Genomic DNA, 12,489 nt, shown 5'->3' with positions numbered 1-12,489 from the left:
TAATATCTAGTTTTATAACTGGAATGCAGCAACTGACATTACAAAGCTCCAGAACTGCTGCATCCTCAGAATCTAGGATCAGTGCTATCTCAACATCTCCCATGTCTTCTATTTCCAATAATGTCCAGCCAAATGTCTCTGCAAAGCTTACAGGGGAATACATAAAAATAACAGCCATTCCTCATTATGCTCCAGCATCTGATATTGAACTGAAAGCCATACATCACATTAGTTATATATTTCAAACATGGATCTGTTATAATAAAGAAAATAGTAGATATGGGTCATAGCCTGGAGTATTCCTTTGATCTAGAGTAGGGCATTATGCCAATTTTCTGTGGCCTCTGAAGATATATTTGCTGCAAGTACTCATTTTATCCCCTAACTAGTTGTTGTATTCTGGGCTGGGGAAGGAAAGTATGCCATGATACACAAATATAATTTGCACAATTCTCCTTTTTACTTCTGTGCCTATAAAGGAATTATTTCTTTGTCATTTTGGAACGGGAAAAGGAAGTACCAATTATTCTAACCAAGCATATGTTGTTGAATTTAAGAACAGACAGGGAAGCAGAAGAGTTGAGTATGAAATGGCAATACAAAATCAACACTTCGATCATTTCACTGTGGGAAACAGGAAAAAACTATTATGAATTAGCAGGACCAGAATGGAAGGAAGCCAGTTTCTAACACTATTTTAGGGGAACTGAATGATGGAATAAACTAACAAGGAAGGAATGTGTTCTCAAGTCCTTGGGGGAATCAAGTCTTAATTAAAGGAACTATGTTTGATTCCTGAAGCATGCATTCTGATGCGGCTTGGTGAAATATCCTACTGCCTCAAGGATTTGTGTAAGAAGGAGGATAGAATTTCCAGACAGGGCCACAACTAGGATTCCGCGCCCATTTTGGCACCCCCCCATGCTCATTTTGACACCCCCCCACACTCATTTTGGCGCCCCACCAGCGCGGCACCCAGGGCACATGCCCCCGTTGCCCACCCCCCAGTCGTGGCCCTGTTTCCAGTTATCAAATACTTTCTGTGTGGGAGCCACTGTGGTTGTGGAAAAGGATCCTTCTTTAGATGGCAACCATTTCTATATTGGTGCCAAATAAAAATATTTCTTTATCAACAGGCATTGAGTTCAGGTAGAGGGAGATTTCAAACTTAGGAAGAATGTATATGCAGCATTTGCACATTTTTCCTAATAGTAAATGTACACATTTGAACAAAAGCTCTACATCTCTTATCTAATCTCTTATCTCTTATCAAAATGTGACCTTCACGAAAGCCTTTCCCATCCACCTCCTCTCACATCAACAATCTGAGTGTTGTCCTTAGATTTTGTTATCCAGTCACTTGACATACACCATATATTTGCAGGAAAGGTGAAGAAATGCATCATACAGAAAGTCAAAATGAGAGGTTGGCTTTAGAAGTCAATTCCAAATGATTCCAGAACATATGTGTAAATGCCATTACTTCCAAGTCCTTTGTTCTCCACCAAAGTTACACCAGTCTCTCTAGTCATTTCAGAAGGATAAGTGGAATTGTTAGGATGTGATGAGAACAAAGAAGTTAAGACTTGTTTTCTGACCAGTCGATCTCAGAGGACAAGGGTGGATGATCAATATGGAAAAGCAGAAGGACTTGAGCATCCATTATTAAAGGAGTTCCACACATCAGTACAAATATGTGAGAAATCTATCAGTGTATTGTAGCTCACATGAAACCAATTTCCTTATTAGCTATTCACTCATAATTCCAGAAGTGAACTTTTCTCATAACTATTTTGCAGGACTTGAAGAAATACAGCTAAATAACCAGTCTGATGTGGAAGACCCCTTTTCTTTTCTGCATATTGCAAAACATGGAAAGAGAAAAAACCCTTCTCTTCTACATGCCTAATGGGGATAAAGAATCCCTGGGGAACATAGGGAAAATGTTTTTCACCAGAATCTGAAAACACTGGGTTGCAACAGTCACCATTTTCTTTCTATATTTTCATGTACTTTCAAATAGCAATGCAACCAGAGTGGGCAACTTGCTTTGTGGTGCTCAGTGAAGCCAATAAAAAATATGGAGACATCCATAATAATAGCCAATAGGTTCACCCCACTTTTTCTTGAATACTGTAAAGATGTTAAAAAGATTAAGAAGGGCAGTGGAAACAGGTATATTGGCTCAAAACTCAATATCTTGGAATCTCTACTCTTCAGTTATATACTAATACTTTGGACCCTACACAAATATGCACTGTTGTGGATTTAAGTATCCCAGTTCATGGCTGCTTAAGACACCAAGCCAGGAATAGTAATGACCCTGTATATATTGAGTGAACGTATTGTTAGATACCATATTACAGCCCTTTGCAGACTTACTGCCCCCCACATATGTTGATTACAATTGCCTGCATTCTCAGCAATAGCCATATTAGCTAGAGAAACTTGATGAATGGATGGATGGATGGATGGATGATGTGCCATCAAATCATTTTTGACTCCTAGCAACCACATAGATAGATTTTCTCCATGACAATCTGTGCCTAAGGTGGTCTTTCAGGTCTCCCAATGGTGCACTCATTGCCACTGTAACTGAGCCCATCCACCTTGCTGCTGGTCATCCTCTTCTTCTCTTTCCTTCCACTTTTCCCAGCATTAGAGCCTTTCCAGAGAGCTGGGTCTTCACATAATATGTCCGGAGTAGGATAATTTGAGCCTGGTCACTTGTGCCTTGAGTGAGAATTCTGGATTGATTTGTTCAATGATCCATCCGTTTGTTTTCTTGGCTGTAGAGGAGCTACAGTGAAGATTGTACTGTACTTCTGGAGGGTACTCAAGTTGGGGAATTTATTTATTTGGGCAGTTTATATGGCTGTTCATCTTATAGCAATGACTCTGGGCAGTGAATGCTAGTACTGTATATTATGTCACTGCTGGGATCAAAATTTTCAACCCAGCATATCCTGGCATGTTTTAGAATTAAATCTATAATTAAGAGTCAGGTAGAATAGAAGAATGATCATTCTGTCACATCATTCCTAGGAATGCCCTCTTTCAAGAAGCACTCCCAGTATTTGCAGCTAAGCTGCCACTTGAAGTGGCAGTTAGTAGAGCAGGGTGGCCAGAGAAGATGGCCTTCCAATTTTCCACCTAATCTATGGGCAGAGAAATTAGCTTGTTGATTTCTTGGAATTTCCTAAGGGAAGGAGCGATTCTCAAATGCTTTCTTAAGGATAGACTTCCCTTCAGTAGTACTCCTACTGAAAAATAACAAAAACTAAACCAAATCATGAAGATTTCCCTCATGGTGTCTTCTGCTGGCATCTAACAAAGGGTACTATGGGCCATTGGAAAGGTGACTATGTAATGGACATTCACCTTTTGTACAATCCCCTGGTACCTCTCAGTATTAAGTTGATGCAAGAACACCACACCATACCCATTAGAATGTCTCCAAAACTCTTCTTTGACAGAATTTCTAAGACAAATTCTCTTTCAGCAGATTAAATAAGGATGGATAGGAACAAAAATCTGGTTTTTTCCATTTCCATTTCTCTGCCTGACACTAAAGATTACACTATTTTGGTATATTTTAGTGAAAGAGCATGCCCTTTTTACTGAGGTAAGAACACTCTAAGAATAACCGGATGCTAAATGTGTGTGTGTGTGTGTGTGTGTGCGTGCACACACCCACCCACACATAACACTGGAATATAAAGATTTTAAAGCTCCAGAAAGAGAGCTTTTGTCTAATCACTATGAATTATCCCCAAATAATTTCTTATTGTAGTTGCTATCCTATTTATTTCAATTGCTATGAACAAGAAACCTTTTTTTCCTCTCTGTTCCTAAGGTATCTTTAATGAAGAATTCGTTTTCAAAGTACATAACTGATCAAGCTCTAATTTAATTGATTTAAAAGTGTTAAAACCTTCCAGAGTATGATTCCTAGCTTGTGTGTTCAAAATTTCTGCTTCCTTTTCTATAGTGTGAGTCCCTATTTTTTCCTCACAAATGGACAAGCTCTTGCCTTGCCACAAATAAATTCATCCCTATCTTCACATCTGTTAGTTCTCTATAATTTGAAAAAAATATACCCCTCTCTCTATATATATATTGATTGACTGACAAACTGAGGGTCATCTAACAGTGAAGTATTATAATACCACTACCAACTACCTGAACTGTTTTGGTACCTCACTGAGATACCTGAACCTCAGTTATCAGTGCATAATTAGAATCTGTAACTGGACGAATGCTGTATTTGTCCACTAAAGTAGCCATCGATCCAGCTTTCAACTAAAGATTAAGTCCTTGGGAAAGCCACCTGTTGCAGTATCTTTGGCTGTTTCAACATTCCAGAAACCTTAGGAGGGAGACCACAAGGAATGCCTGCAATCTATGCTGCAATGTAGAATAATAGCAAGCACGGTTATGAGTATGGAAAGTTTCCAGGAGGTCTGAACCCCTGTGTAACTGTGGTTCTGTACTACATTTACTCTTTTGCATGTAGGCATTAACACACAGTGGATGCAAGCCATAATACATGGGTAAGCAACCTGGTACCCTCTAGATGTTTTGGACTCTAATTCCCTTACACATTGACCTTGGCCACGTTGGTTGGGACCTATGGGGATTGTAATCCAAAAGTTCTGGAAGCCTTCAGGTTGCCAATGTCTGTTTATCTGATCCCATAAGAGCAGATCAAGTTATATGGAAACGTTATGGAAAGAACCCACATCTTAATGTTCAAAATAAAGATACCCCTGCCTCCTGATAGCAACATAGGCATAGAAATACTGCTTTCTTGGCAGCAGTGCAGAAGTGCCTTGTCATTGTCTTCTTTGACATGTACCTGTACTGTTTTCGGTAACTGTCATGACTAGCCCAAACAGTGCATTTCTACATTGATCTCTGTTTTGTTCGAAATCCTTGAATGTGTGCTACTGGATAATACTACTAATAATAATAATTTATTAAACTTGTATGCTGCCTGAATCTCAATAACTCTGGGTGGCTGTGAATCTTAGTATACTGCTATTTTGATATGGCCTAAGGGCTAATCAATAAACTTTAATTGATTGATTGATAGTAGACTGCAAAGAAGCCTTTGGCTCAGGCAGCAAACAAGAAACATACAGTTCTAGCAAAGCTTGTTGGGTCTTGTTTCCCTGCTCATGACTTCTCAAACCAGGTATTCTCCAAACATGTTAGAACCACTGACCACAACTCCCAGAGCTCCCAACCAGCGGAAGCACTAGAAATTCTACCCAAGAATTCTGTGGATTATAATCCCAAACAGTACAGTAACAGATTGGGAAAGGTCACTAGACCATGGCCTCTCCATATTCCCCCCAAGTCTTCCTATTTTAGAGGGACATCAAGACAATAAGGAAGCTTGACCATCACGAGTGCTGAGTGCTCTTCACACTGAAAGACCCCACCTGACTCAAGATTTCTCTGGAATGCAATTTGAAACTACTGAACTAGACATCTGGGAATCTGCACATCAATTTCCTTGATCTTTTCTGCCTCTCCACAAGAAAACAACCCCTGCAATCAAAATTTGCTGTGAATTGTGTTTTCCCCCCAAACACTGACCCTTCCATTAAATGCCAGACATCACATGATAGTAAATGTCCAGACCAGAACCTTGCCCCAAAATGTGCAATGATACTTAACTTTCTGATGTTTGGTAGTAAATACATGTTGCAAGAACAGAAACAAAGAAAATGTGAATTGAATTCAGACAGTGGAAAAGCAGTGCCAAACCCCTAGAGCCTAAAGGAATAATCATGAAATATGATGTTTATACTCATTCTGCTGATGATTTCTGTATTTGCTTTTCATCTTTTGTTACAGTTCAGCACCTTTCTATTTTGCTTTGCTTTTAGATGGATAATTTTATACCTAGGCTTAACAAGCTGAAGGGAGTTGTTTCTAGAAGATGCAGTCTACATAAAGAGCTTCAAGGCTAGAGGATTTGTTGTTTATGTAAGGATGTTTCCTTTAGTTTGGTTTTACACATGTAGGCAGAGCAAAATGATATACTAGTATTATAATATCTATCTATGGCAGACTCTGCAATTATCACGTATGGCTTTCTTCTGTAAGATCAGCACAAGAGCTCCGGGTGCACAGGGGGCAACTGATGGGGCAGCATGTCCAACCAGCTGATTTTAGGAATCCCTTGTGGTTGAATTGAAAGAGATGTGCTCTCCTTGATAACATGCTTTGCTGTTTCAATGGTGATGGATATTCTCTTGACATTGTGCCATTGTTTTGTCGGTGCCTGTCTTTGACTCCAAGTGGTAGCTTAGTTCATATCCAATACCTGACAGTTAATATTTGATCATAGTTAGCAGTTAATGGTTGATGTATTATTTAAATTGTTTCTGGTGGGTCTGCCACATTAGTATTTTGCGGAAAATGCTGTTACTACTTCCTACTTTTTTTGTTTATTCGTTCACTCGCTTCCGACTCTTCGTGACTTCATGGACCAGCCCACACCAGAGCTTCCTGTTGGTTGTCGCCACCCCCAGCTCCCCCAAGGATGAGTCCATCTCCTCTAGAATATCATCTATCCATCTTGCCCTTGGTCGGCCCTTCTTCCTTTTGCACTTTCCCTAGCATCATCATCTTCTCCAGGGTGTCCTGTCTTCTCATTATTCCTCTTTGAAGAAGATGTTTGGCATCTGTGGTTTTGTTTTGTTTTATTTTGTTTTTAAGTATATGAATCAAAATTATTTCTTTTTTAAAAAGAAGACTGCCTACCAGTTTATTAGAAGTAGTTTCTTCTTCAGCTGACTGAAATATTTGAACTGAACTCACCTTTCCCTCCTGTGAATGGAGATTGTTCTGTTGGACTTGGATGCTTCCATATTTTCCTTGAATACAAATAAGACAGATTAAGTGATAATGAAGAATGTGGGATATGGCGGAAGAAACTGTAGGCAGGCTGTCTTTGCGGGAAGAATATTCATTTTTCCTATTCATACCAAGATCTATGACATGGTGGGAAAACTTGACTATTGCAAGATACATGCCCACACAAGAAGGTATTTTGGAGCAGAAGACATTCTTCTGTAGCTCCTCTTCTCCAAGACTCAGCAGAATGTTCTCCAAATAAATGGGAATCATGTTGCAGCTGAAAGCTCTTGGGGGCAGATAGGACTAGCTATACTACTTGTGATGGTCCCTTTTCCACAAGCAAAAGTGAATTGTCCAGCTCTTTTCCCTATTTGTCTCTCATTTATCTGGTGGCTGTAAGTTGTTTTGAAAACTGAAGCATAGTTATAATGGGTTTGGCCCATCATTAGGTAACTTGCTAGAGCCTATGGCAACTAGGTCTAGCAAATAAAATATATTCTCTAGGCATTTTAATCACTTGGTATGATAATATCAGAAACTTTCAAAATACCCTGGCTGCTGCTTTTATTGCTTCACTGTGTTTTCCTCCTGTGTTTTAATTATTGTGTATGATTACCTAATGCTTTAGGTATTGTTCTAAATGTTGGATGCTGTCCTGGGAAAACCTGGTTTTGAAAAGTGGTGTATAAATTTTAAAAACAAAAACCCACAGATATTTATTTAATTATTTATTTGGCAAATTCATATAGCCACTCATCTCACAAAACGTGATTCTGGGCAGCTTACAAATATAGTAACAATTAAAACAATATAACAATTCAAGAAACATAATACCTAAATAAAAACAAACAAAAACATACACACATGAAATAATAATAAAGAAATTGGCAGCTTCTGTCTACTTATTTTTTTCCCCCTACTAGAGTGGAGCTGTACTATTGAGATCTCTACTATTAACATATGACCTTGGTGCAAATAAATACATGAGGGTTTTTTCCCCTTTTAATTAAACTGCCAAAGCATGGGGAACATCAGAGAAAAAGTGCCCAGGCAGAGATGGAGAGATGGGTGGCTCCTCCTTCTCCTTGTCCTCCTCTAAATTTTTAACAAAATAAAGCCATAAGAGAAAATAAAAAGAATAAGGAAAAAGAAAGAAAATAGAAAAAGAAAAAACAAAAGCAATAGAAAAGGAAATAGAAATAGAAAAGAGGAAAAAAAGATTATAAAGAAGAAGCGGTTTCTGATATTTTTGGCAGTGGTTATAGATACATTTATATTTTACCCTCTCTCTCTAAGGTTACACCATAGTTTCCTTCTTTCCATATGCCACCCTTTTGTAATCTTCAAACCCATAAATTGCAAGTTCATTTTTCTCTTTTATCGGCAAAAAGTCCATTAGGGGTTTCCAGTCACTAATAAATATAGTTGTTGATCTTCCCCTAATCAAACAAGTTAATTTTGCCATCTCTGCTAGTTCTGTCATCTTCACTAACCATTCCTCCATTGTGGGTTTTTCAGAGTCTTTCCATTTTTGTGCATATAGTAGTCTCACAGCAGTATCATATATAAAAAATCTTCCATGGCTCTTTTCTAATTGACTGTCCATTAATTCTAACCAAAAAAATTCTGGTTTCAGTTGAATGTTGATCTTTAAAGTTCTTTGTATCATTGTGTGTATTTGAACCCAAAGATTTCTGGCTTTTTTACAAGTCCATCAGGCATGATAAAATGACCCTTCATGTTGTCCACATTTCCAACATAAATCTGAAGTACCTGTATACATTCTAGACCATTTTCTCTGTAGTCATATACCAACGGTACCTCATTTTACAAAAATTCTCTTTTAAGTTATATGATAATGTGACTTTCAGTCCAGAGATGGGCTTCTTTAGGACTGCAGAACTTGCTGAAGAGTACTGAGTACTGATTCTAACCCAATTTTTTTGTTGTGGCATGCAGAAACAAAATTCAGCAAAGGAATTTTTTATTATTTTTTTATTAAAAAGCTTTGCAGCAAAATTCAGCAAACTGACAAGCATGTGATGATTTTCAGATGTGGAAAGGCATCATTAATATCATGAGATCTCTTCTGCAATATATGGAGAAGAAAATTGTCTTCCTGGGATTCTGTCCTGGTAGACAGATTTATTCCTTTCAGTTTAAGCTTTTAGATACACATACCTACTGTAAACACTAATCACTGATAAACAGCTCCTCTCTGTTTGGGAGAATCACCCATAATTACCTGCATACATTTTCCTTGGAAAAGTATGGGAAAATAGGTCTGAGCAGAATACTTCTACCTTGTTGATCTGTGTCATGAAGACTCTTCCATTTCACACTTCTAAGCTATGAAGTCTGAATACCCAAGTTTCCTTAAGCTATTCTACCTCATGAAAAGATATGATTTATTGCTTTTAAGTATAGATATCCACAGATATCAACCACTGAATCTTGTCTTCTCTCTTGTAGGGCTAGCAAAGGTAGTTGACTTCCATACTTCCAAATTAAACAGGACACTGAAATATGACAGAATGTATGTGTAGGATAGCCAGATATTGCATATATTGTTCAAATTTCACTATTTTAATCATTCATACTGAGGACTATCATATGTTATTACATTGCACATGATTAATTTTGTATGTACCTGGCATATAGTGTGTGCTATTCATTCACTGATTGATTGATTGATTGATTGATTGATTGATTGATTGATTGATTGATTGATTCATTCATTCATTCATTCATTCATTCATTCTGTTCCCCACTCTGGTGGCTTTCAGATATGTTGGAACTGGAACTCTTACAATTCCCAGACCAGGATGGAATTGTCTGGACTTGTAGTCCAAACACTTGGAAGGTATCAGGTTGAGGAAGGCTGTTATAAATTTACTTTGTCTTATTGAACTGGTTTTTCCATCAACATTGTAGGGGCTGTTTGAATATATAAACAGTTCTCAAAGTCTGTTTCTCCAGTACAATCAGTGAATCCTCATTTGATGCTTATAACACCATTTTTTTAAAAAAAGGTAAAAACATCTGGCTGAATGAGAGTGACATTTAAGTAGATGTGCATAGGAAGGATTGCAGTGTAAGCTCCCCCTCCCAACTTGTCATTAAACATAATAAGAGATGTTGAGCTTTCTCAGCTCTTATAATAACATATCCAAAATCTTATATGTACTGTATCAGCTGGGAGGCTGAAGTTCAGAATGACGTCAAATGTCTCATAATCCTTGATTGGTTCCAAGCTTCTAAAACAACACTTAAATCCTGTCCTGCCAATGGCTTTAGAATGGAGAGCCAATTCTTTGGATTTTCAGTCTTATCTGTATTTTTTTCCTCAACTCCTCTGAGGATCCCAAGAGTATTTCCCCACATTTAAGAGGTAATTATATTATTATATTATTATATTATATCATTATTATTCTATAGTCATTTTTTAACTTAAACATTTACTCTTCTGATGGGCATGAATATTAATCTTAACCCCCCAAAAGCAGCAAGAATATACAGTAAATGATTCTTCTATCTTGCAAATATATTTATTTGCAACCATCGCATGACAAAACAGATTTTGCGTTCCAGTTAAAAATAGAAAGCATAATCCAACCAGAATTGGATCTTTTAAGATTCATAGGAAAATAAGCATAGGCATTTTTTCACAATGAAAAGGAGTGAAATGTGCTTAACTTCAGTATGATTACACATTAAATGTTTATCAACTTCAAGGAAGTAATTGGTAAACCAGTGATGTGTGCAAGTGAAGCTTAAGCATAGCAAATAAACTCTACATTGCAGGTCCTAGCAAATTTGTTACACACAAATGTTAGAAATTATGGTGGTGGCCATACAGGATTCTTGTTTCTTTTGTTGTTATAGAACAGAAATGATTGGTCATCTGATGTTTCTTGCCAATTCCTACTACGTATTCCTAGATTGTCCTAATGTCAATTCTGTACGATAAACATTGCACGAAGACTAGGATTTAGTTCTATTTATTCTAAATAGGACTGATTTTGGATATACTTGCTGAGATTTTCCTATTTGTTTTGAGATTAGCAATCTAGTGCTAATTTTTAAAATTTAAAGTTTGTAATTTTTAGACAGTAGAAGATAGCAATAAGAAGGCAGGATAAAGCATTGATTATGTTCTCACATATTATCTTGAAAAAAATACATATGGAATTTTTCTTTGTGACTTTCAATAATATCAAACCCTTTTTGCTAGTATTGAAAGCTGCAGGAAAAAAACAATATTTTTTCCTAGATACTTAGATGTAAAGTCATCTGCAGAATCTATGGGTTTAACAGTGGTCATCTCTATAGAGTGCTATGGCTGTTGACACATTTCATATTTGAACAAAACTAACACAGTCACTGTGTTCTCTTGAGCCAATTCTGAGAATACATTTATTTTAAAAATATATAGCTTTAAATTATATTTGAATGGCATTATATTTGAATGACATTACATTTGAAATACATTTATCTGGAAGCAGCATCTATAAAAATCAATGGAATTAAATCAGTGCAATCACATTGCTGTGATGATGTACCAGCAGAATGCATTTTCAGACCTGTGTCATCAGAAGAATCCCTTCCTGAACCCACCTGTGGGTTCTTAATTTGATTCCAGAAATCATGAATAAACAAATTATTTCAAAACTTACAAACTGGAGATCTTTAACTGAAATATCAGGATGAAATATTTGTTCTAAAAGAGGCTAGTTAGCCTTTCCAGATAAACTCAAAATAATAATAATAATAATAATAATAATAATAATAATAATAATAATAATAATAATGCAGAGAGAGAGTGTGTGGTGCTGAGACCTTCTGGGGCAAGTGACCTGAAAGTCAAACAGAATTAATTTGTTCCACTTGTTGGGACATTTCTGGGTAAGCCATTGTTTCAAATTCTACTGTAGAAATGCATAATATCTACACTGAGCTTGGGGACCCGGGTGTGTGGTAGACCCTGTACAGTGGCTACGTTGATTGTTTTTGTTGGTATACCTTTGCTATACCTCAGTGTGGTTATATAGTTTTTGTTATATTGTTTCTATATTGTTTCTAAATGTGTGTATGTGTGTATGTGTGTATGTGTGTTTTGTAATTGGTTTTTATATAGTTTTAATTCCTGTGAGCTGCCCAGAGTCATGTATTTGAGATGGATGGCTATATAAATTGAAATAATGAATCAATCAATAAAATCAATAAAGCTCTGTTGCCTTGAATATCCCAATTGAAAATACAATAGTTTCTTGCAGGTGCCACCTAGCCCTAGAGAGATGCCTTCCTGCCTGATATAACATGGTAGTCCCTTGGTAAAGGTGGAAACTCTTGCAAAACAGAATCACTACCAGGTATGCCCATATCTTTTCACTCTAGTCATTCCAAATTGCAGATTTCACAGCTAGTGGCTACAACACTTGGCCTATCTGGCTTCTTTCTTCCCCATTCCCTTGCTTAATGAAGAGTGTATATAACATTTGAGGCATTCTGGTTGGTTGCTCCACCTTGGGATATACATCCCTCCATCCCTCCATCCCTCCATCCAAAATCCATTCATTAGACATAGTCCCCAAGCCTGGTAACTACCAGATCTCC

The sequence above is a fragment of the Candoia aspera genome, chromosome 2, assembly GCF_035149785.1.
Source record: "Candoia aspera isolate rCanAsp1 chromosome 2, rCanAsp1.hap2, whole genome shotgun sequence".
NCBI lineage: Eukaryota > Metazoa > Chordata > Lepidosauria > Squamata > Boidae > Candoia > Candoia aspera.
This window is presented reverse-complemented; position numbering follows the sequence as displayed.